Source organism: Mauremys mutica, chromosome 5 (assembly GCF_020497125.1).
Source record: "Mauremys mutica isolate MM-2020 ecotype Southern chromosome 5, ASM2049712v1, whole genome shotgun sequence".
Classification (NCBI taxonomy): Eukaryota; Metazoa; Chordata; order Testudines; family Geoemydidae; genus Mauremys; species Mauremys mutica.
In genome coordinates, this window is record NC_059076.1 from 74,410,535 (window position 1) to 74,433,618 (window position 23,084).

Genomic DNA, 23,084 nt, shown 5'->3' on the forward strand with positions numbered 1-23,084 from the left:
AGGTGCGTAGTAGCAATTCCTTAGCTAGGCTTATGTTCTCAGCAGGGGTACAAAATTCTGCTTTTTCCCCTAACAGTAGGTGGCCAATCAGGGTGAAATTTCACAGGGTTAGTTTTTCTGTGTAGATTTTGTTCAATTTCTCTTCATAATTTTAATAGGAATTATTTGAATTTGGGCTTTGTCTGAAATTTTTCTTTGAAATGTTATACTGTTCATATTTCTCAAGGTCACTCACAGATTAAGAACCAACACTCCGTGCCTTAGAATTAAGACACATTCTTTTGCTAATATTGTAAAAGATTCTGGGGGAGTAGTTAATATGCAAATGAATTTAATATACAAGAAAAAGAGGGGGAAAGGGTTAATATTTACTAACAGGTCCTAACAGTAGGAAATTAAACCACAAATTTTTTTAGGAAGCAGTTGGGGTTGCTCCATACACAAGATGATTGATACAAACCGACAAAAGCAAGGAACTGTAAACTTAATACTTTCCAGTCCCCTGACAACAAATACACACTTATAATCACCACACCTAACATGCACCATAGATCATGCACCTCAACCTTAACTCTGCCTCCTGGGGATGCCAGCTCTCATTTACTAGCTCTTTCTCCACACAGTCCTTTACCAAATTACTCTTTCTCAACACAACCAACTACTAAACCAACATTCAAAACTACTACTGGGGTGGTGGGGGGAATAATATGGTAAAGTGATGTATGCAGGAGGATGAAAATGGGACAGAGTTAAGATTATGGTGCACAGTGTTGTTCTCTGGGAATATGCTTAGTATTAATAGTGACCAGAGTATTTAGATTTAAATTTTCTAGAACCAGAAGTGAGTGTGGTTTTGGTATAGCATGAGCCACTTATTTTAGCTATTTTTAAGACTCCTACACATTACATTTAACCTAGCCCTTATTACTTGGATACCTGGTAGAAGGGATTAAAGTAATAAAGAGCCTAATGCTGCACACCCGATTCATCTAAGTATCCCCATTGACTTCAACTTGAATTTCACTCTACAGGAGAGAAAGAACTGCAAGTTTGAGCTCACACTATGCCCTGCTGTGAGACAAGTAGAGGGCTCCTGCTTTCTGTTAATCCACATAGAACAAGAAGAAAGATCTGTAGGGTTTTTAAAAACTGTTACCTCCTGTCCCACCTGTCATCTTGGAATGGTCTCTTTATAGCTAAACTTGGAGTTGAGCATGGAGGAGAAATAAGACACCGCTAACATTGTTTAGGTATAGAACTAGATCGTGCCCATTAGTGAGTGGTGTGCCCAGACCTTTCTGTATGCCTGAGTGTAGAGGGCCAGACTGGTGCTCCACCGCCTCACCAACTCCACCTGCCCCCTTTGGAGTGATGTGACTCCCGGGAGGAGAGGGGGAGTGGTGCTGAGTGAGCAGTCCCTGAGCTCCCCATAGTACAAGGACAATGCTATTCCCAATTCTTGTGAAAGGAGTTAAGAAGGCTTCTTGCACCCTTTCTGCACCCTGTATGAGAAGTGGGGCCAAGGTGGCCCTCATAAGGAATACCACTGGACTAAATAAAAATGAAAAAAATATGAGACTAGGACTCTGAAAGCAAGAGCATTAACACAGAAGAGGAGACCGGAAACAGATAAAAGAGCATGAAGTGGAGAACTTTGAAAACAGCTGGGAGGAATGTCTTCCTCAGAAGGCAGCTTTAAGATTATATTAAAGTAAGGTTAAGCATCTCAAGTTCAGGTTTCAGTTTAACAGCCTTCCTCCTTTATTCATTTGGTCCATTATATTAATTACTATCATTGTCGCCTTTCATTTTCATTGCCTTTTTCCTGTTCCCTTTATGAAAGATAAGTAAATTGTTCTAATTTACTTTGCCTAATGATTGATGACAATGCCTGGTTTAATCACTCTTTTGATGGCTGTTTCAGTCACTTGTTGAGCCCTGCAACTGAAGTGTAGCATTTGTTAACTCATACTGTAATTTCAAATATGAACAGCGTCTCTTTCCCTGATTTAATCACATGCTTGTAATATAAGAACAAAATTGTGTCCCTACCTTGATATAGACATGAGATATGGAAAAGATCTATTACATCATCTGCTTTTTCCCACTGCAACAGCAGGATTGTTCCTTACAACAAATTTTTAATGCTTTGTTTAGATGAGTTTTAAACATAATAATGGGGCTTTCACCACTTTGCTTGGGAGATTATTCCACAGATCAACAGAAAAGATCTAACTATCAGAAAGCTTTTCCTGACTTTCAGCCTATAATATTCCTTTCTTAGGAGTCAGTTGTACCTCTCCGGAACTGGGCCTTATTGTAACTTCTGTCTGGCTGTGTTTATGATCCAGCAGCCACTAAAATTAACATTTTGTTCCTTAATTTTCAAAATGCACATATGAAACTTCAGGCTCTCTCATGGGTGGCAGAGATAAGATGAGCTGGGAGGCTCAACCTCCCCAAAATTAAAAAAAAGGCTGGCTAGGATCACCTCTCTCTGGAAGTGCACCAGCCCACTGCCTGTCTGTCTCCCTGTGTAGATGCCTCAGAACCTCCCTCAAAGTGGGGGGAGAGGGCATCAGTACCTGGGCTCTGGTCCCACCCATGTTCTGCCCCTGCTCTGTCACAGGGCCCTGCCCTCAGTCCACATCTTCCTGCCTCCTCTCCACCTCCTCCTGAAGCCCCATGTTTGGGAGGGCTGCATAGACCAGCAAGGCTGGATGTATCTGGGGGGCTGCACAGAACAGGGGGGCTGGGTGTCTTTGGAATGCATCAGCCACCACCCCCAGGCAGTACTAACACAACAACCCAGTGGATTGTTCCCACCATGCCGGGGTGAGGGGGAGAGATCGTCTAGTGCGAGGGTGTGCAGAATGGCAGCCTTTGTTCTGTACTCCAGGGCAGCACCCACTCAGCCCAGCATAGCTCACACAGAGGCACCTTCCAGGCTGTGGCAGGGAGGGGTGAATGACTGAATTCCCATAAGCAGAGGTCAGGCTGCACTTCCCTAGACTAGATTCTTCAGGGAAATAAATGGGGGTGGGCAGAAGGGAGGATCACAGACTATGGGGTTATGTGACTGTCTAGCACTCACCCCCCCTGCCCAACACCCCCACATTATACTTCCTGCACAATCCCCCCCCACCTACACACACACACTATACCCCTTGCGCACACACTATACCCTCCTACTTTTTTCCTGCCTTAAGGGGAAGTGATGGTGTGGAGAGGGGGCGGGGAGGAGCAAGTAGCAGGCAGGGCCTCTGGTGAAGAAGCAGCATGGGAAGAGGCAGAGCAAGGGGAGGACCTTAGGGGTAGAGATGGAGCAGGGGTGGGGCTTCGGGGAGGAGTGGGGAGGTAGGCCCACAGTCCAGGAGTTGCTGCCCGCCACCCAATTCTAGGGAGCTTCTGGCGCTCCTGGGCATAGCCTCCCCAAATGAAAGACACACACACACCCCGCCTATGGGATCCCTTATTCTCAATCTAGTTTCATTTTAAATCAAACTATTTTATTTACTTCAGATCCTGACAGTTTGTCATTTGATCAGCTGGGTTGATTCTGCCACATTGTGTTCTGTGTTACTCACTGATCTCATGTCAGATCATTCCAAGATTTGGAGCCAGATTAAATTTGCTGAGCTCCAGCAAAATAAGTCTCATAAAATTTGACGCAAACAGACAGAGCTTTTTTTTCCCTATGCCATTTCTTATTTGGTAAATCTGAACTACTCCAGCTTTTCTTCTTTCCATTTCCAAGTCAGAATAACTTTCTTCATCATCGTGTCTACCATATGAAATAAACAATTTAAAGAAAATCTGTGGATTTTATTTTTTTTTAATGTTGCATTTTGGAAATGTCCTGAGAAGACATGCAGAGCCTCAGCAGATCAATGTCATACATGTGAAAATCACTTCTGAAGGTGAACTTCAGCTTTTTTTCTCCAGTAATGCCCTTGCGTACAAGGGAATTGGCCTTCAGTCTGCAAGGTTTTTTAGCTGGCATTTTTTGGGGGGGCACTAAAGTCACTGGGAGGAAAAAGATGAAACCAAATGTCATGAGAATCAAAAGGAAAATTATCTAGTTTATGAGCCAGTTTCTGGAATAATCATCATCCCTTAAATACTGCTGCTCATCTCTCTCCCTTATAATTGCCACTGTACTGTCATCAAGGAGGAAAATAATTAAATCACAAATCATCCCCTCACATATTTGAGCTGATGTAATAAACTTCATGCACCCCCGTTTTGAGGGTCTGTTCCACCCGTAGGGCATAATGCAACCTCGGTGCATAGGGAAGGAGAAGTGACAAGGGGAACACATTATCTTCACCCTAAACTTGTTGGGATTACTTAGCAAAATTAATGACAACAAATACTAACTTTGACAGACACCTCTTCCAAACTGTGGAATTTCCTACTGGGGAAAGAGAGGCATTTGTGGGGAGATTGAGGGGAAGCCCTGGCCATAACATCGGGGGTAGGGGGAACCTTGTAGAGCTTTTACTCCCCCATGTGTGTTCCTGTGAAGGGAAATGTATTTCCAGGAGCAATGGGGTGAAATTAAGGAGGGAAAAATGTAAGTTTAAAATAAGGAAAACCCTCTTGCAGTGAGATCAATAAGGTTATGGACTAAAATCCCAAAGAAAGTGATAGAAGCCTCATCACCGGCAGTGCTTAGAACCATATTAGACCAAAAAAAAAAAGGGTAGAAAACACAAAGCTGATGATCTGACAGGGAGATAGAGTGGATGGAGTAAAATAGGACACTTTTTTATCAACTGGAATCTAGCCAGACCACAAACAAACAAGGCAGCCCAACAGATGATATATTGAAAAATAATGAGCAAATATAGTATGTGTATTATGTCCACAGCACAGTCACTGCTCATTAGAAAGCAGCTTAATCAATACCATAAAATCCCTTCCAACTTACTTGGCATATCCACCTCTTTTGAGACAATGCTTATGTATGTTGCTATAACACTACAGTAATATAGCTTAAACTTTTGGGCCAAACACTGTAATGACTTATGCCCAATCCAACTTCAGTACATTAACTGCTCATGGGGGGAGAGCGCAGTATTTGGCTTAGTGGCTGCATTTTGAATGACACTGCAACTAAGGATTCCTCTGGAAATGAGTTTTAAAAAAAAATAGTGAAGGAAGAGCCTTATTTGCAGGTAATTCCACTCTGTCTTGGTCTCTTTCTGACTCAGCGCTATTAGTAGTAGTAATAATAATACCTAGCTCCTCTATAGTGCTTTGCAGCCATAAAACTGAAAGCTCTTTACAAAGGCAGTCAGATGAAAAAGTAATGTCATAGCCATGGATATGGACATAGGAACAAGGAAGGAGAAACTATATTTATATGCCCAGACATATCGTTTGGTGGTAGTTAATCAAGTGCTCTTCATTCTTAGTAATATATTAAGTATAAGAGTGGTAGTATGAGAGCCAGATAGGTTACTTCCTGGTATTCTTCAGCTCAGTTTATCAAAAAAACCTGTAAGGTTATCCCAGAGTAAAGCCTGCAACAAAATGCTGCTTCTTGACTATAAATAAGAAAATGGTCCAAAGCAGTACAGAAAATCAAATGGTAAAAGATTAACAACATTAGCAAGGAGTTTAAAACAAAAATTTTGGAGAATGGTTACAAAAATAATCATATTGAAAGCAAAATTTAAGAATGTACAAAGAGGCATGCACATAGTGACAGACCTGTTTAATTTTGTCATGAAGATTGAGAGGATTCCTCATGCCTGGAGAATGAGCAAATTTGTACTAATATTTAAGGGAAAGGAGAAATATAAGGATATGATAACTACCATAGCATTAAATCCATGAGCCACTCACTGAAAATCTGGTACAAAGTTATTGATAAGAAACTACAAAGAGAAGTTAAGATTGTTGGCAATCATTTTGGGTTCATGCCAGGCAAGCCAGCAGTGGATGCTATCTTTGCATTAAGATTGCTTGTGAAAAAATACAGCAAAAAGAGGAAAACACTGCATATAGTATTCATCAATCTTGAGAAGGCTTATAACAACATTTCAAGAAAACTCATCTGGTAGGGTATGAGAATGAAACAGATGCCTGAAGACTATATCAGGCTCATTCAAGCCATGTATAAGGGTGCTGTTATGCTGTCAGAAGGCCATGTGGAGAAAATGAAGAGTTTCTGTAAGAGTCGGAGTACATCAAGGCCCGACACTAAGTCCCCTTTTGTTCACGTTGGTACTTGATGCACTTACACAAACCATCCAGAGAGTAGTACCCTGATGCATGCTTTTGCAGATGATGTAGTGCTCATGGTGGAGAGCAAAGAGGAAGTGGAAGAAGATTTAGAGAGATGAATGTATGTACTTGAAAGAAATGGCATGCAAATCAGTGGGGGGGGAAGAGAATATGGTCTGTAGATTCAATGATACCCTGAAGAAAGTCAAGAAGACTGTAAATCTGGGGGCAGCCACTACCAAAGATACAGAAATTCAAGTGCCGAGGCTTGATAGTACAGGATAACGGTGAACTTATAAACAGTTCAGGAAAGGCATAGACTAAATGGAGAGAAGTGAGCAAAGTGATCAATTGAAAAGTAATATCTAGAAGACAGTAATTAGCCTTGTACTTTTGTATGGCTCCAAATGCTAGGCACTGAGGAAGAGATGGGATCAGATCTAGAATAAAGTGGAAATCAATGTTAAAATGCTTGGGTACTTGGAGTTATAAATATGAATCAGATTTGGAACAAACCAATTTGGGGAAGTGTGAAGGTGGTGCTAATTATAGAAAAGCTGAGGGAATCCAGCCTTAGATGGTTTGGACATTTGGAATGAGTATTGGAAGAATATATAGGAAACGGGGTGTCAAACTTAGAAATGGAGGGTAAGAAAGCTGTTGGAAAACTCATAATTTGATGGATGGATGAATGTCATGCAAAAGGATCTTACTAGGCGCAGATTTTCTGAGGAACTCCTTCAAGTCAGACTAGAATGGAGAAGAAGGACTCGAAGAGCCAACCCCATATAGATGGGACCAAGACTAGAAGAAGAACCAATTATTTTATACCATTTTTAAGTTTTACTTTTTGAATGGAGCTGCCATTAACATTGCTTCATTCTATTTTAGAAGACAAAAAGTAAACTAAATGGGAACTTTTCAAGCAAAAACATCTTTTGGCACTTCCATAACAGAAGATGCCATCACAGCCTTTGGGAAAGTGCTATGTGAGTAGAGAAAACCCAAACACATGGCCACATTTTGTTGTGTATTATTGTACACTGGTGTAAATCCACAGTTACTCCAATGGCTTAAGTGGGGTTACTCCAGATCTACACCTGAGATCACAATCTGGTCCAAGGAGTCATTTTCTTTAAAAAAAAATTCTGTGATGGAGTGGCGTTTTTATCAATGCTATTAATTTGGAAAATCTTTCCCTGAATCTGCCTGCCTGTGCATCTCCAGATGCATTATACCATCATCATGGTATCTCATTACCTAAGTGCTCATGAAAGAGAAATTGGCTTTAGACATAATGAAGACAATCAGTGCAATTCAGTCTTGCCCTGACAAAAATATCCCTGTTGCTGAAGTCTTGAAAGTTCTTAACTACAAGGACAGTTGTTATCCTTCATTATGGAAGAATATGATATGCAACATCATGGAGATTAGATATGGAGAAGCAGGGATGTCAACTTGCCCATAATTGTGGATGTGGTCTGCCTGCTCTCCTTATCCTCTGGAGTATCAGTTTCAGCACTTCCCATATTGGTCTGGGAATGAGCATGACCAGCCATGGGAGATCCATCTTTTTCATGGCGTTAGTTAATTTGTGTTCACTTTTATTGCCTGTGTTCATCTTCAGGGTTAGAAGAAATGTACTTGAGTTCAGAAACAGGGATTGTAAAAAGACATTTTTCAATCTTTTTAGAAAGTATTTTGGAAGAAGTTTTAGTTGTAAATTGTTTTCATGAAGCATTTACCAGATGGTAGGAAAACACGTTAATTGTGCATTATGTGGAGTGAACAGTGTCCTATAATACAGATACACAGCTTGTTCAATAAAGTGTTAATTCTTTGCTGAACATCCATCAGTTAAATATCTCTTACTGTAGTTTTAGTAGATGAACATAGTCTCAGGCATCTTTTATTTCCTTTTCACCTCCTTCAGAGAGAAGGATTCCCTCACTTCTGATACCATGTAATGGGAGGACAGGAACACAAAGAACCATGTTGTAAGCAGCAACTGGAGAACTCCCTGACCAGGAAAAGATCCCCCATTTGTTAAGTCCCCAACTACAGCACATTTTGATCTTCTTTGGTAAATGTGGAGGACCAGGAACTCTATAATCACTCCACCCATATGGGTGTATAGAGAACTGTAAAGGGAAGCTACTGATTTTTTTTTTTTTTTTTAATCTCAGGTCTTATTTTTATTCTGATAATCAGAAAGCCAGTTCTTGCTCTCTCTTACATGTGTATGACTCTCAGAGACCCAAATAAGAAGTATGCCCATGGAAATTAAGTCAAAACTTGGTCCCTAATTTATAGCTCTAGATTGTAACTTTAAAAAAAAACTGGGAAGAGGTAGAGAATTAGTAGTAACTTTCCACAGTTGTGTTCCACACTGCAGTTGCTTGTTGCATGCTATAACAAATTTAAGAAAATATATTTTCCAAAGGGGACATAACTAAACAAACTAGTTTTTAGTCTAGGAAACACACATGCAGTCTTTGACATAGTCAAATAATCAGTGTTCTGTTTTTTACGTGTCTTTGCAAAGCACTGAGTACATTTTTTAAAAAATAGTATAAACCTTAAAATCATATATGAAACTCCCAACGCTGATTTATATTTCTTCCCCTCATAGTCTATAATCAGTCATAACAGCCCATACTGTCCCACCCTCTTCCGACATGTTTCATTTTATTGTGATCCTGCCATAGCTGGCCTGGTGAGGTAGTCTGTAAGGTTGGCATGCCCCAAAGAAATTCTAATTACTGAGATGGCAGCCCCGTTCTTCGCTAGCTTTAGCTTCTATAAAGCCTCAAAGTTCAGTGTTGGATAGACTGCATAGCAATCTATTGATGAAAGAAGAAAGGCATAGATGAATGCAACGAGGTTCTGTATCCAAAAGAAATAGTGGTTTCTGTCTCACTAGGTGAAGATGGAACACAAAGCACTCATGGCTACCATTACCTGAGCATCTAAGGAACCAAAACAATCCATATGGAGTTGGTTGATTGTTGCTTACAGTTGCATGCTATAAGTTTACATGCTGTTTACAGGGATTAAAATGTACATAGCCATGCTCAAAAGAGTCTTCAAGCTAAAGGGCCTTATCTTCTCCCATTGTAGTCAATGGAAAAAGTCCCTCCCATTTGCTTCACAGGGAGGACAATTGGGCCCTAAATTAAACACTGACTATGAATACAGATAAAGAAAAGGATAGAAATTGAGAGAACAGAGGGACAAAGCATAAAATCTCATATGAAAGTGTAACTTTTTTTTTCCTTATCAGCTATGTTTTTCTTCAATCTACCTTCAAGTATATTTTTAATAATCTGGGAAGAGCAATGAAGAATGGTGCTTACGTAACCCACAACAGGTCATGGCCTTTTATTAATTAGACTTCAGTTATGAGGATCAATTTTGGTAACAATTCCCTTTTTGCATCCTCCAATATCTCAGTAGTTTTAAGATGTGGATCTATTAAACCAGTAAGTGTCCCAAACTGAGCTAATGCATAGAAGGAAAAAAATTTCTCTTGCAAGGGCAAAGAGAATTCAGTGAGGCATTTTATTATCATGGCAGGTGAGTCAAGTTATAATTGGCTCAATTAGCACACTCCCAAGGTCATAAATCCTTTACTTGCACTCAAAATAAATGAAATTCTTTTTCCACATATGGAAATCAAATCACTTCCAGTTTGGTGGTCCTATCAAAAAGCCACCTGCTGATCATTATATCTGAGAGCAGGGACAAATGAGCACTGGCTTTGGAAGTGAGATTTCATCCATGCCGTTAAATACTCATTTAACCAGTGGCTCCAGATAAAAAATAAAATGATCAACACAATCAAATTTCACTGGAGTCCATACAGAATACAAAGGATAAACAGAAGAAGAGGCCAATCATGAGCTACAGAATTTCTAGTAACACAAGCAAACTGTAGCATTATACATGGAGGTACCAAAGTCCCAACCCCTTGTAAAGTAGGACTCCATCTACCAGTGCACATACCATGTCATGCAACTATTATGAATATTGCTTCAATCTGGAATTTGTACTGAGAGCTAGAGTTCTTCCATACCTGTCAGTCTTTTTAATCCTGTTTTTCATGATGGTTTTCATTAATTAATAACATCTAGATTTCTGATGTATTAAAGTGGCACATTGGTGTGTTTGTGATCAAGTTTTGAAGATCTCTTCATCTGAAATGATATTTTTAGGCCTTTTTGACAAGGTACTTGGGGGGAAATTACTGAAGTGTACCACAGAAAATAAGCAAAATAAATTAAACTATTTTGGGACTCTGTACGACAGAAAAAAGTACCCAGCACATTGTGGGTGCTACCAGAATAAAAATAATAATAAATGCACATAACAGCATGCCTATCATTATATGGAAAGACTACTGAAAAGGACACTGGACATGGATAACTTCTGAGGGCCATAGGCTTAAAAAAGTTCAGGAAATTAATTTAAAGACTTTTCCTAGTGAGAGGAAATCAAGAGCTATTCCACAGAGAAAGTAGGTGAAAGACAACTGCTCATGCAATACGTGGCAGCAGCATCAAATAGGGTTTAATCCTGCTGGCACCACAGCATTGCTGAAAGAAGTGCAGGAAGCCCCAAAACATTAGGGCTTAGATTATGTGCAGAGAGGCTTCCACATAGCTAGACTAAATATGAGTAACACTTACTTGTTTAGTAATGTGAGCAACTCTCTAGAGTGTAAAAAGAACAGGAGTGCTTGTGGCACTTTGGAGGCTAACAAATTTATTTGAGCATAAGCTTTTGTGGGCTACAGCCCACTTCATCAGATGCATGCAGTGGAAAATACAGTAGGAAGATATATACACACAGAAAACATGAAACAATGGGTGTTGTTATTGATCTGAGTAATGTTAACTAGTGAGAAATGTGGAAGAGAGGGTGTGTGGCTAGAACACAGGTACTTAAATACAATCCAGCAAATGAAAACGATAGAAATAGTAGTAGCCATTTTAGGACTTGTAGCCAGGAGCAGGGTCTCATATCAGTGCACTGAAGAACTGCTCATGGCAGAGGGTGAAAGCAGGGGAGTCATAAGGTCTAGTGACACACACCAAGACTTCCACAGCTTGCCATACAACAGTTCTCACAGGCAGCTGTGATACATGCTACACACCAAATATGCTTTAAGGAGACGGGGGGTTGGGTGGGAGCAGAGGGGGAGAGGGCAGAAGCCAGAGAATGGGGGGTTTGGGATAGCAGCAGAGTAAGAGGGGGCAAGAGACATGGAAGGGGGTGGGCAGGATAGAAGCAGAGAGGGCTGGGGACATGTAGGTGAAAATCAGGATAGAGCCAGGGTGCTGGGGAGGTAGGATAACAGCAAAGGGTATAATGGTGAGGAGCCTAGATGATTGGAGCAGGAGCTGGAGCACAGGAATGGATAGGAGTAGTGGGGGAAGGAGGGTGAAAAGAACCAGAAGGGTCCTGTGGAAAAATAGTATTTGATCATGTAACTAAAGACTGTGTCATAATGGGTACACACACAAGGGGGTCTAATTAAGGGTGCACCGGAAACCTCAATTCCAACATTTTCTAACTTTTCAGTGCTTGACTTTGCACTTAACATTTCTTAACATAGACTTCTCCCTCCCACTCCCAATTCTGGTTGAAATAGTTAAGATAAAAATTCAGGATCATGCCAGAAAACTCTCCTGCTAATGTGCATTACATAGTAAATAGGCAGAAACTGAACAGTAAAATTGAAGAAATTATTTTCAAATTCCACTTGAAATAATGCAAAATCATAAAATCTTTCAAGTATCAAGCTGACACCTTTAAACCATATAAAAAAGTAATATAACACTGAGAATGGATGATTTTAAAAGGTGTTTTACTAAACTTTGCAAACCATGAGGAATAAGAAGCTTTCAGTGATCAGAGATGACAAGTTGCTCAGCTTCTCTGGCTTCCACCTGCCAAAGAAAAATAAAATCATATGATTAATGGTACAGTGAACCTTTCTTTTCTAAACACAAAATATTCTGATTAGAAAAGCTTATGGATATACAAGAAAAAAGTACTCTCCACCTATGGATGTGCGAGAGATGAAAAATTTGTATTTATTTTTTAAATCCCCACATGCTGTGAGACAACGTACTGGCATGATGTTCAATGAATAAATACCTTCCACTCAGAGCTTGTCTTTTTTGCACAAATCAGCATTTCCTCTGAATAATAATGAGATATGGCTGACAGATAAGACAAGCTGAACATGTTATCAGAGAAAATGGCAATTAGAGACGTGCATGTCACATGGTACCTGTTTGGGAGTCTGTTCACTTATCAGCAAGGACAATGGAAATCCACAGGCAGCGCAGTTCTATGGAAACTGTAAAATGAAGATTTTCCTGAAGGTTTTGCTGTATTTTCTGGCATCTGTTTTGCGATATGTATAATTTTTTTTAAAAAAAGCTTCTCTACTTCTGTTTGTGCACATAATCTCTCTAGTATGATCCAGTAATGAGTCTGCAACCAAACTGTATTAGGCAGTAGGACAGGGTAACGATAAATTTCCCACACTCATCTTTATAGGATATTTAATAGGATTCAAACTCTTCCTTGAGTTACATAAACGCCAATGCTGTTAACCACTTCAGTGCTGAACAGTGTATAAGGTACAGCCTGAATACATGGGCTTTCACTGTACCAGTTTACTTAGTGCTTCCTAGGAAATTGCATCAGGATAAATGTATGTGTGATGATTTGGGAATCTGTGCAATTTATGAATTCTGTGTGAGATAATGAATTCTCTATATTTTTATCACACTGCAAACTCCATTCTGAATATGGGGACAAGTTGCCTTTTGTGTGGTCTCTCTGCCACCATGTTAGTCTGACATTTGATAGGGTAGTTATGCTGGGCTGACAATAGAGGGTGGTTAAATCAAGATGGTCCTTTATTGAAATACAAACATTTTGGACAATATGGTGGCTCCCAGCCAGGAGAACTGGTTTGTCAGGGGAGAAGTTGCGGGGGAACTCACCGGCCAGGGGTCACACATTGAGGCTGATCAGAAGGTCCCCTTACAGAAGGACTGGAAGGTTATAAAAAAAAAGAGCAGGTGCTGATCTATTTGGGGTCTTCAGCCGCTTTCAGCTTAATATGAGGGAAGTAGTAGGAGCCTGACAAGGCAGGGGGGAACCTTGCCTACTCGAATTCAGATGGTCCATGAAGGACTCCCAAAGGAAAGGTGAGCTAGAATGTGACTGAGAGGTGGGCATTGTATTCAGGATGTTTGAGTTTTTTATATGATCTGTACTTTGTGGATTTTAGAGCTGGGTGAAATTTCAGACACAATATTTGATGAAAAATGTAGCTTTGGATGACTCAAAACTATTCATGAATTTGACATGTATGATTTCAGCCATTCATAAAACAGCCAATGGAGGAGGTGGTAGTGATGGTCCTGCTGTTCTCCTCACCTTCACCCATAACCTTGAGCCCAGTGGTTAAGCCGCTCACCTAGGATGTCAGAGACAGAGGTTCCAACCTCCATTCTAGTACAGACTTAAAATGTTATTTTTTCCAATTCACCCAAAATTCCTAAACACTTTAGATTTGGTTTGACTGGAACCATTTTCCCCCTCCCCAGAACTGCCATGAAACTGAAAATCAGTTATTCACCAAGCTCTAGCCTATTTCTGTTGCTTAAGAGCAATAGTGTGTTAGGATCCTGTGTGAAGTGTCTGCGTTCTGTGCCAGCGCTAGGCTTCACAGATTAAGCAATTGCTTAGGATCCCCAATTCACTTTTTTTAGTATCTGTTGGGGGAGGGGCAAAAATATTCCTGTTTAGGGCCCCCAATGGGTTAGCACCACCTCTGTCTGCATTTCATATGTTACATCTATTGTGTTCCCCTTTAACAAAGTAAACCAGAAGACTCTCACTTTTGGGTGGAGTTCTGAGTGTGTGTGTGTGTGTGTTTAAGTTACAGGGGCAGTCTGAGGGTTTGGTACTGATTCCACAAACTGGGCAGTAAACTGTGTGGTAAAAACTCTTTGGACAGGATGCCAGCTAGAAGATCCCTAAGCAATCAGGCAGCTTAAAATACAAATGAGTGTGTGCTTGACTGAACCAGAGACATTTTCAAGGAGATGAACAAGAAGTTGGGACAAATGGGCTTATTCAACTCTGAATCAGAGAAACTAAGAGGTGTCTAAGACTTACTAGTTCACTCTTTTCGTCTTCTCTCCAATGCAGAATTTATCTCTACAATCCATTTGCTAATATTTTGTCCAGTTTATATATGTCAAGCAATGCGACTTGCTCTGTTCTATCCATAGAGGACTATTCTTTACTCTAATGGAATGTACTGGCTGGAAGCTTTCCTCTAATTCGACTTCTTAATTTCATCCCATGTCTTGCTGCATCTCCAATCTTAAAGCACTGCTAATGTTTGCACATAATGTTCTTTTAATCTTTCGTTATAAAAAAAGTCCTCCAAAGTCTCTGAGAAGTCTTGTTTCTATATTCAGAACACACTGCAATTTGTTTCTTTTGAATGCCCAGTTACCAGAAAAAAAGCAAAAACAGTATTTCATGTGCGGTGACCAGTGCCGTATGGAGACATAATATTAGCTCCCAGATCAGTGACATAGTGCCTCTTATACAAACTGAAATTAAACTGTCCTTTTTTGCTGCCATATCACACTGCAAACTCATGTCTAATTTGCCCTCCATTATCACCCTTCAATCACTTTCATCTTTACTGCTATCCAGGATTCTCTTCCTTGTGGTATATTTGCATTAATGATTATCTTTCAAGTGTGTATCTGTTTTCCATTTCCCCCCAACAATCTAATTCTGTGACTTTTCTGACCATGTTTCTGGTGCATCTAGGCCCTTTATATTATACTTCTGTCCTTAGTGTCATATTAGTTTTATATGTGGATTTTATTAATATAATAATAATAATTAATAAACTCCTGGTCATTAATGAAAATTTAAACTAAAATAGCATATACCACTGTTCCCTTGAAACTTCCCACTAGAAACCTCTGGTTAGTTTCATCTGGGGGGACCAATGTGCAGAAAAGTAATTGGCACCTGAGACACGCCTGTGAAACTTATAGTAGAATGTGTCCCATTGCTTGATTTTCCTTTGGTTTTTGCTTGTGTTTGTTCTCTTGGTCTTAGATTTCCCTGTTTTGAGGTAGATGGAAACAAGAGGACCTACATTACTTATAAGTATGTGTTCCATAATCACATTTTCTTATGTACAAAGCTCTGATTTGAAGATAGGCTTGACTTTTAGACCATCTGATAGCAGTTCAGTGGTCTTTTTTAAATGTAGTAGTAGCCCCCAACACTAGTGCCTTGTATACAGCTGTTAGCAACACAAACACCACCATGATAATATTAATAGGCACCTTGTTGGCTGGCTCATCATGTTAACCAGAGAATTTTTGGATTAGAGAGTGAGTCATCCTGTCATATCTACAGCTGCAGCTCACATCATGCTTGTTGTTTTGTTCCAATTTTAGTTCCTTTTTTATAAAAATAAATAAATAAATAAAATAGCAAAAAGGACAAATCCATAAATAATGTGACACAAATATACAGTACTTATGTGAGCCCAAGAAAATGCTTCCCTTTTAATGTCAATACCATCTTTTTAAAAGAATTATTGTAAACTTTTTCAGGCATTTCAGTTTCCGATGCTGTCAATATGGCATCTTTTAGTGGCAATAAATATACTTTGTAAAAAGTTTTGTTAGTTGGTTAGTTAAAAATCTTGGCTATTTTCTCAATTCCACAGAGTTAGGAGCTCAGTGTTCCTCAGTGTTCTTCAGTTCTGTGTTAGGAACTCAGCAGGAATGGTGCATCTCCTATACTTCCAATGACCAGCATTTCTTCTTTCCTGGGAATAACCACTCATACTCTTAGGCTCCCTCACACCAGCACTACTACTCCTGCTTATTCTAAATTCCCTGCATCTAGCACCAACATTCCTTCCAGGTGAGTCCCCTCGTATGATACCAGCTCCTTTTCCTCAGTGGGTCACTGTGCAACATGTAAATAAATCAATCCAGCTCCATTACTGATTGTGTACCGCCATTTCAGAGAACTCAAATATTGATTTACAGGACAGGACACAATCATGGAAATATACAGTTCAGCAATAATCTCAACTGTTTTGTATATAATGGAATGAATTAATAAAATGGTTTACAGCATTATTATTAGTTAATAGAAATGCTGTTTTATTTACACCATCAAAGCCAATCACTAAATACACCATTCCCTTGATTTGTGATTGGTGGCCATGAGCCTTGGGCCTGTCTGAGCTTTGATCAGCACAGGACCTGTGGTGGAGGTGGCTCTACCCAATCTTTATGCAACCCTGATCCTGATGCTGGCTGGGGACTTGTTCTGCCCCCCAATGCAAATTACAGCAGCTTCAGAGCTTCTCTAAACTGAGCCAGCTGCTAACATGCTCAAAGAGCCATAACATCCTGCTTGTTGGGCTGATTCTACCCCACACAGGGATTTCTGCAGCTCAGTGGAATCCTCAGCTGATTGGTTGAGCCAGCTGTGTGGCCCTTTGTGCCATGGAATTAGCCTTCACTAAAGTAGTGGTAGCCAGAATTATTTATCCAAAGTTAATGTGTTTATTTAAGGCTCTGCACTTATGTGAGTTACACTTCCAGTTCTGTGCTGGAAATATTTTCAAAACAGTGTGTAAGCTTTTATTTGTGACTTAGATCAAGATCATCAAAGACAAGACAGTGTTTTGTTGAGGGTTTAGTTGAGCTTTCTTAAAGTAATTAGCAACTATTGTGATTATTACAAGATCATTAACCTTAACTGGGTATAGATATTGAAGAACCTCGGACAGTAGGTGCAAACTGCATGGGAAAGGAAAATTTAGGGTATGTGGTGAAATAAAGGAACTTGGAGAGTTTTCTGACCATGATAATCAGAATAAGGTGTGTATATATGTGGTTAGTAATGAGTTAAGGTTTTTTGAGCAGACTAAGCTGCACTGGCATCCCTGGATTGAGTAAAACTAATCTTTGCCCCTCTGTCTGTGCTGTTATATATTTAGTAAACAAACTTGATTGAGTGTTATCTGTTTATTAATAAAGTTGTCAAAACCTAATGGTAGTTATAAAGTGAACATTAGTTATTGTAGCCACAGAAAAGAAAAAAATATTTTAGAATTTTGTAGAGTTTTCCGTATTCCCATCTCCAAGCATTCTAAAATGAGTCAGTCCCCCCAGAATCCCGAGATATTATTTTTAATCTGACATTTTAAAAACAATTTTTGATTCAAAGCAGAGTTTTTCTTCCACAGTCCCTCTAAATAAAGCAGAAGAGAGACTTGAAGTTGGGTTTCTCACATGCCAAGCCCTTCTGTCTCTGGTACATCTATACTGCAATAAAGCACCCGGGGCTGGCCCATGTCAGCTGACTCAGGCTCATGGGGCTTATGCTGTGGGGCTATAAAATTGCAATGTAGACATTTGGGCTTGGGCTGGAGCCAGGCTCTGGGTCACTCCCTCTGTGGGTGCCAGAGCCTGGGCACAAGCCCGAACATCTACCCTGCAATTTTATTGCCCAGTGAGCCAGAGTTAGCTGACCCAGACCAGTCACAGGTGTTTTATTGCAGTGTAAATGTCTCCTCTCAGCTCAGAAGTAACAGAAAGCCTTGGACCCAAAAAATCCAGTGAAAACATAATTGAAACTAATATGTTATCCCCAAATCGTTTCAACCAGCTCTATTTAGAACCACTAGTGCAGAGGTCAGCAACAATGGATAACAGCATAATATGAGTGGGCAATGAACTGAACATTTTTGAACCTTTACCAATATTTGCTTTGGTTAGAATTCTTGGCAATGGTTCAGGTTAGTTCTTATTTTACCGAACAGGGTTTGCCCATGACTACTAAGATCTTTGAAGTGACTTAATAGTCAATAAGTAAAAAGTAAGCTGCTTCCCACAAGCAGACACAGATAATCTATCCTACTGGTAGTAAAATTATGCACGATTGTTTGTGATGCTTCCCCCTACCTCAGCTACCTTCATTGGCCATAGACATGGATTTTTGTTTAGATTGCTGAAGGTTAGTTCTTATTTTACCGAACAGGGTTTGCCCATGACTACTAAGATCTTTGAAGTGACTTAATAGTCAATAAGTAAAAAGTAAGCTGCTTCCCACAAGCAGACACAGATAATCTATCCTACTGGTAGTAAAATTATGCACGATTGTTTGTGATGCTTCCCCCTACCTCAGCTACCTTCATTGGCCATAGACATGGATTTTTGTTTAGATTGCTGATTTTCAGCTTTTTTTTCATTTCAGTATGGGAAAAAAGTAGCAGCTCAGTGCATTTAAAGAAAAAAAAATGCCCTAGTCTGAATAATCTAGCAACGATTTCTACAGGCAGGATTTGTGAGGCTTTTTATTTGGCAGTAGTAGTTGTGTTTATTGTTTGTTCTGTTTCTAGCCAGTCAGTTCAACAATAATTGACTAGTTAAATAATCATAAACCCTGGTCCACATTCACTTGTGACTCAGTGAAGGTCAAACAACTTTCTATATCTTTTTGTAGAAATGAGTTGTTTCTTCAACGTAGCTGATTGATTTAGGAGATGAAAGGAAAAAACATGCCAATACTGCCTGTTGGAATGGCAGGAAGCTGTAGAACTCTTGAGTAGCTGTTGTGGATGCAGTTGCATGGGGATCTGTGAATTTAGGAAGGAGAACCCCATTACTGATTATAGAGTGAGGTGATAAGGGGATGGTCCAGCTGGGTAACTTCCTCCTCCCTTCCTGTTGACTGGCTATCTCAGCAGCAATAGAAGTTCTTGATTTCCTTCCTTTGCCCACAGTGCTGGAAAAGGAGAGCTGAATAGAAACCTGTGCCTTCAGGCAGGGTCCACTTGAGGCCAAAGTTCCCAGATAGGATAAGGTTCAGCAGTGTCCCCTGGTGTTATCTGGATCAGTGATCGCTAGGTCACTTCAATCCTTAACTCTGGGAGCCAGTCTTACCCTGCTCTGCTGTGAGAACCCCCACTCCTGGGCTGTTCACGCACAGCCTCTAGCATGTAAGCTGCTTGGATTGTGCAACTGAATGACACTAGCCAATATCTCCAGTCCCAGACACAACACTAGGAACCTCTGTCTTGCAGTGTCCAGTTATTCCTGCTGGACACTGCAAGCTTATATGAGTTCATCAATTTAACAAAGAAATTGATGTGAACCAGGCTTGGTATCCCAAGGGGAGTCTCTGACACACTTCAAACCAAACACACTGCTTCAGGTAGAATAAACAAACAGATGTATTAACTACAAAAGATAGATTGTAAATGATTATAAGTCAAAGCATAAGAAGTCAGATTTGGTCAAATGAAATGAAAGCAAAACGCATTCTAAGCTGATCTTAACACTTTCAGTGCCCTTACAAACTTAGATGCTTCTCACCCCAGGCGGCTGGTTGCTCTTCAGCCAGGCTCTCCCCTTTGATCAGTGCTTCAGTTGTTTGGGGGTGGTATCTGTAGATGGAAGTGGAAGGGAGAGGAAGAGTATGGCAAATGTCTCTCCCTTTTATCATGCTCTTTCTTCCCGCTTGGCTTTGCCCCTCCCACTGCAGGGTCAGGCAAGCATTACCTCATCATTATCCCTGACTGACCAAGGGAAGGGGGGTGACTCACTCAAGAGTCCAACAGATCCTTTGTTGCTACCTAGGTCAGTGTCCTTTGTTCCTGTGAGGTTGGGCTGGGTTTGTCCCATATATGCCCTGATGAGGTGTGAACTGCCCCTCTGTTCCTGGAGAGTTTTGCCTGGGCTTGCTTTAAGCCATGAGGACACATTTTCAGCTTCATAACTATATACACATGAAATTACAACCTATAACATTACTATTAAAAACCAGTGCTCAGTGCATCTTGAGCCTTCCAAAGACAACCGACATGACAAACTTTGCATTGGATACCACACAATCATATTATATGGATGAACATAGGGGTGCAGGGTGTTCCTCCAAGATACAGAGTGTCGCAGCAGTGTCTCTAGGATGCAGGTAAAAGGAGAATTGAAACCCAAGAATCGATACTACTGTAATACAAAATGACTAAGAATTACACTTCTGGTCAACTGAAATCAGGTTTAGCCCAATTTCTACCCTGTATACAGGCACACACAGGGGTGTGCACAAGGAGGGGAAGCAGGGACACCCCCAATAATCAGTTGGGGCATAGAACTCCTCTGGCCCAGGAGCCTTGGCAGGGTCACAGAGCTCTTGCAGTCCCAGGGCTATGGCAGAGTTACAGATCTCCCCGGCCCCAGGGCTGTGGTGGCCAGGCCACAGTGAGGAGAGTGAGCTCCTTTGTCCCTGGAACTGCAGCAGGCGCACAGAACCTGCCCCTCCAAAATTGGTCATATTTAAATTCCTGTGCAACCCAAGGGACACGCATCTCTTACTAGTTTCAGAAAGACTTTCCTGTGTAAAAAGGACAGAATTTGGCCTACCCATCCCTTGCAATTATGAACTGAATTTTCCAGGCCTTTCAGCCTAAGGAAACAAGTGTTTTTTAGAATTTCTCTGCATGCCATTTTTACAAATTAGAAACTCTAGCTAATGCATATTTGTCAAGTATACCAAGGTGTCAGGAATTCACTAGGGACAAACAGAAATATAATTTACTGACTAAAGAATTTTTCAAGTTGTTTAAATCTTATTCCCTTTCCCCACCATTCCTCCAGACCCTAGTAGGCTGCAGTTTAATATCTAAGGAATAAAGTCAGTGCTAGTAATGGGTACTGCTGCACAATCTGTGTGTTTGGGTGTGGGGAGGGAAAGAGGTGGGGGTTGTGGTTGGATTTTTTGTTGTTCAAAAGAGTGAAGAGCACTAGGAGGTTTTAGTATTTCCATAAGTATGCTTGAGTGTATTTTGAAGTGGTTCCCTGTGCCTGTGTTGATGACTAGGATGGTTGAACCAGTTCTGCTAAAGTAACAACCAATTTGGTCCTCTGTCCAGCCTTTCCATGTTTAGTTGTTTTTACTCTCTTTGTATTGATTTGCACTTCCTGGAGTATAACTTCACAAACATTAGGGTTACACCATTAGGGTTCCGTGTCAAAGCAAACCTTTCTGAGGGTTGGAAAATGTTTGGTTAAGGATCACAGGTAGAACTTCCTCATGTGTCTGCTGGTATTGGCAGAGTAGAATGAGTGATACAAGTGAGATGCCAGGCCTATATCCCTGTATCACATTCTACCTCCTCTGCATGCTACTCTCTCTTGTGCACTTTGTGAATTCACTAGGTCCTACCACAAACATCAGCTATCCAGCCTGCCTCTCCCTGTCTACAGTGGGTCTCACCCTCCTGTCCTTCACCCTTCTGCCTTCCTTTCAATCAGTTTCCATCTCCAGTTACACCCTCCCACACACTACTACAAAATTCTCTTGCTTTCCCACAGACTGTGATGGCCCCGCTCTAAAAATAATCTTTACTACGTTTTTGTAATATGACAAATATATAAACAAATCTCCACATGGCTGCTATCATCCTGGTCACTTTTCTTGTATGTTTTGTCCCTTTCCCTAGGTCTCATGTGTTTGCAGTTTTTAGATTAAGCCTTTCAGGGCAGGGACAGTGTCTTCCTACACGTGTTCAGTGTCCAGTATGATAGGGCCCAGATCCTGAGTGGGGCCTTTGGGCAACACTGCAATAATAAATCTAAATTAATAATATTGTTCTTTAACAAAGGACTCCTGTTATCCAATATGAAGGGCTACCTAGCCAGGTCAGGTAAGAGAAAACAGCGGGAGCGGGGATGGGTAGGAAATCTTAATGTTAAAAAAAATGCATTTCTGTTTTTCATCCAAACTTCCTTTCATTTAAATTTTCCAACTAGTTCTACTAGCTGTTTACTCACCCACTTCCTATCTTCCAGTTTGTGCTCTGTTCTTGTGACTTCTAGGGGGCACTTCTCACTCATCTTCCAAAATTCTTAAGTATGGTGTTTGACCAAGCTTCATGTTTACACAGTCAGCTAGTGAAAAATAGTTCACAAGAAAGTTCCTTAAAACTTTATTAAAGTGCAATAGTTCCATGGAAGTCTCAGACCTGAAAGCGGGGAAAATATTGTCAGTTTTAGTGTTTCACTCACTTCTAACTGAACTTGTTGGCTGTTGCAACTGCAGTCAAGTGATTGGTTTAGAAAGTGGAATGTAGAATTCTGTCATCATTGAAGGAATAATTGCTTGTCTGCTGGTCATAAGACTACACAATCAGTTTTTGAATTTTTCTTAAAAACACAAGACTGCCTCATAAACCTGAGGTCCATACAAGCCTTCCAAAATAAAAAACACTATGGTCATCTCTGAAGCAAACTTTGAGGGAACAGACCACTATTTGTTACAGGTTTTGCCTGTGTTGCAAATTAACATGATAGTTACTGCCTGCCAAATTGTTTTGCAGATTTGTACTGAGTGTGAACTATTTCCATAAATATTGGCTGATATATCAAACACTTGACAAGTCTGAGAACACTGAAAATGATTACAAATTTAAGAAAGTATTCTACAAACAGATGTGGAGCACTGACACACTGATAATGAAATTATATGGACTCTGAGACTAAGAACTGATCTTGCAAGATACTAAATACTTTTAGCTACATGGAAGTCTGTAGGAGCTGAGGATATTAAGCATTTTTTAAGGAGGTGTTCAGCATCATGCAGGATTATAACAGTGTTTATAATTTATCCATGGAGGTTAAGTCCATTAATGGCTATTAGCCAGGATGGGTAAGGAATGGTGTCCCTAGCCTCTGTTTGTCAGAGGGTGGAGATAGATGGCA

At 40.4% G+C, this 23,084-nt stretch overlaps 1 long non-coding RNA gene across 1 annotated transcript in view; it reads right to left on the reverse strand.

Annotated features, from left to right (window-relative positions):
* LOC123370611 overlaps positions 1-22,385 on the reverse strand; it is a 29,738-nt gene extending 7,353 nt beyond the window's left edge. Inside the window, exons 1-3 of the long non-coding RNA XR_006579480.1 lie at positions 22,158-22,385; positions 12,533-12,601; positions 12,113-12,185 (exon numbers count right to left, since the gene is read on the reverse strand). This is a non-coding gene — a long non-coding RNA (uncharacterized LOC123370611). The remainder of the gene's footprint in view (positions 1-12,112; positions 12,186-12,532; positions 12,602-22,157) is intronic.
* Between the last annotated feature and the right edge of the window lie 699 nt (positions 22,386-23,084).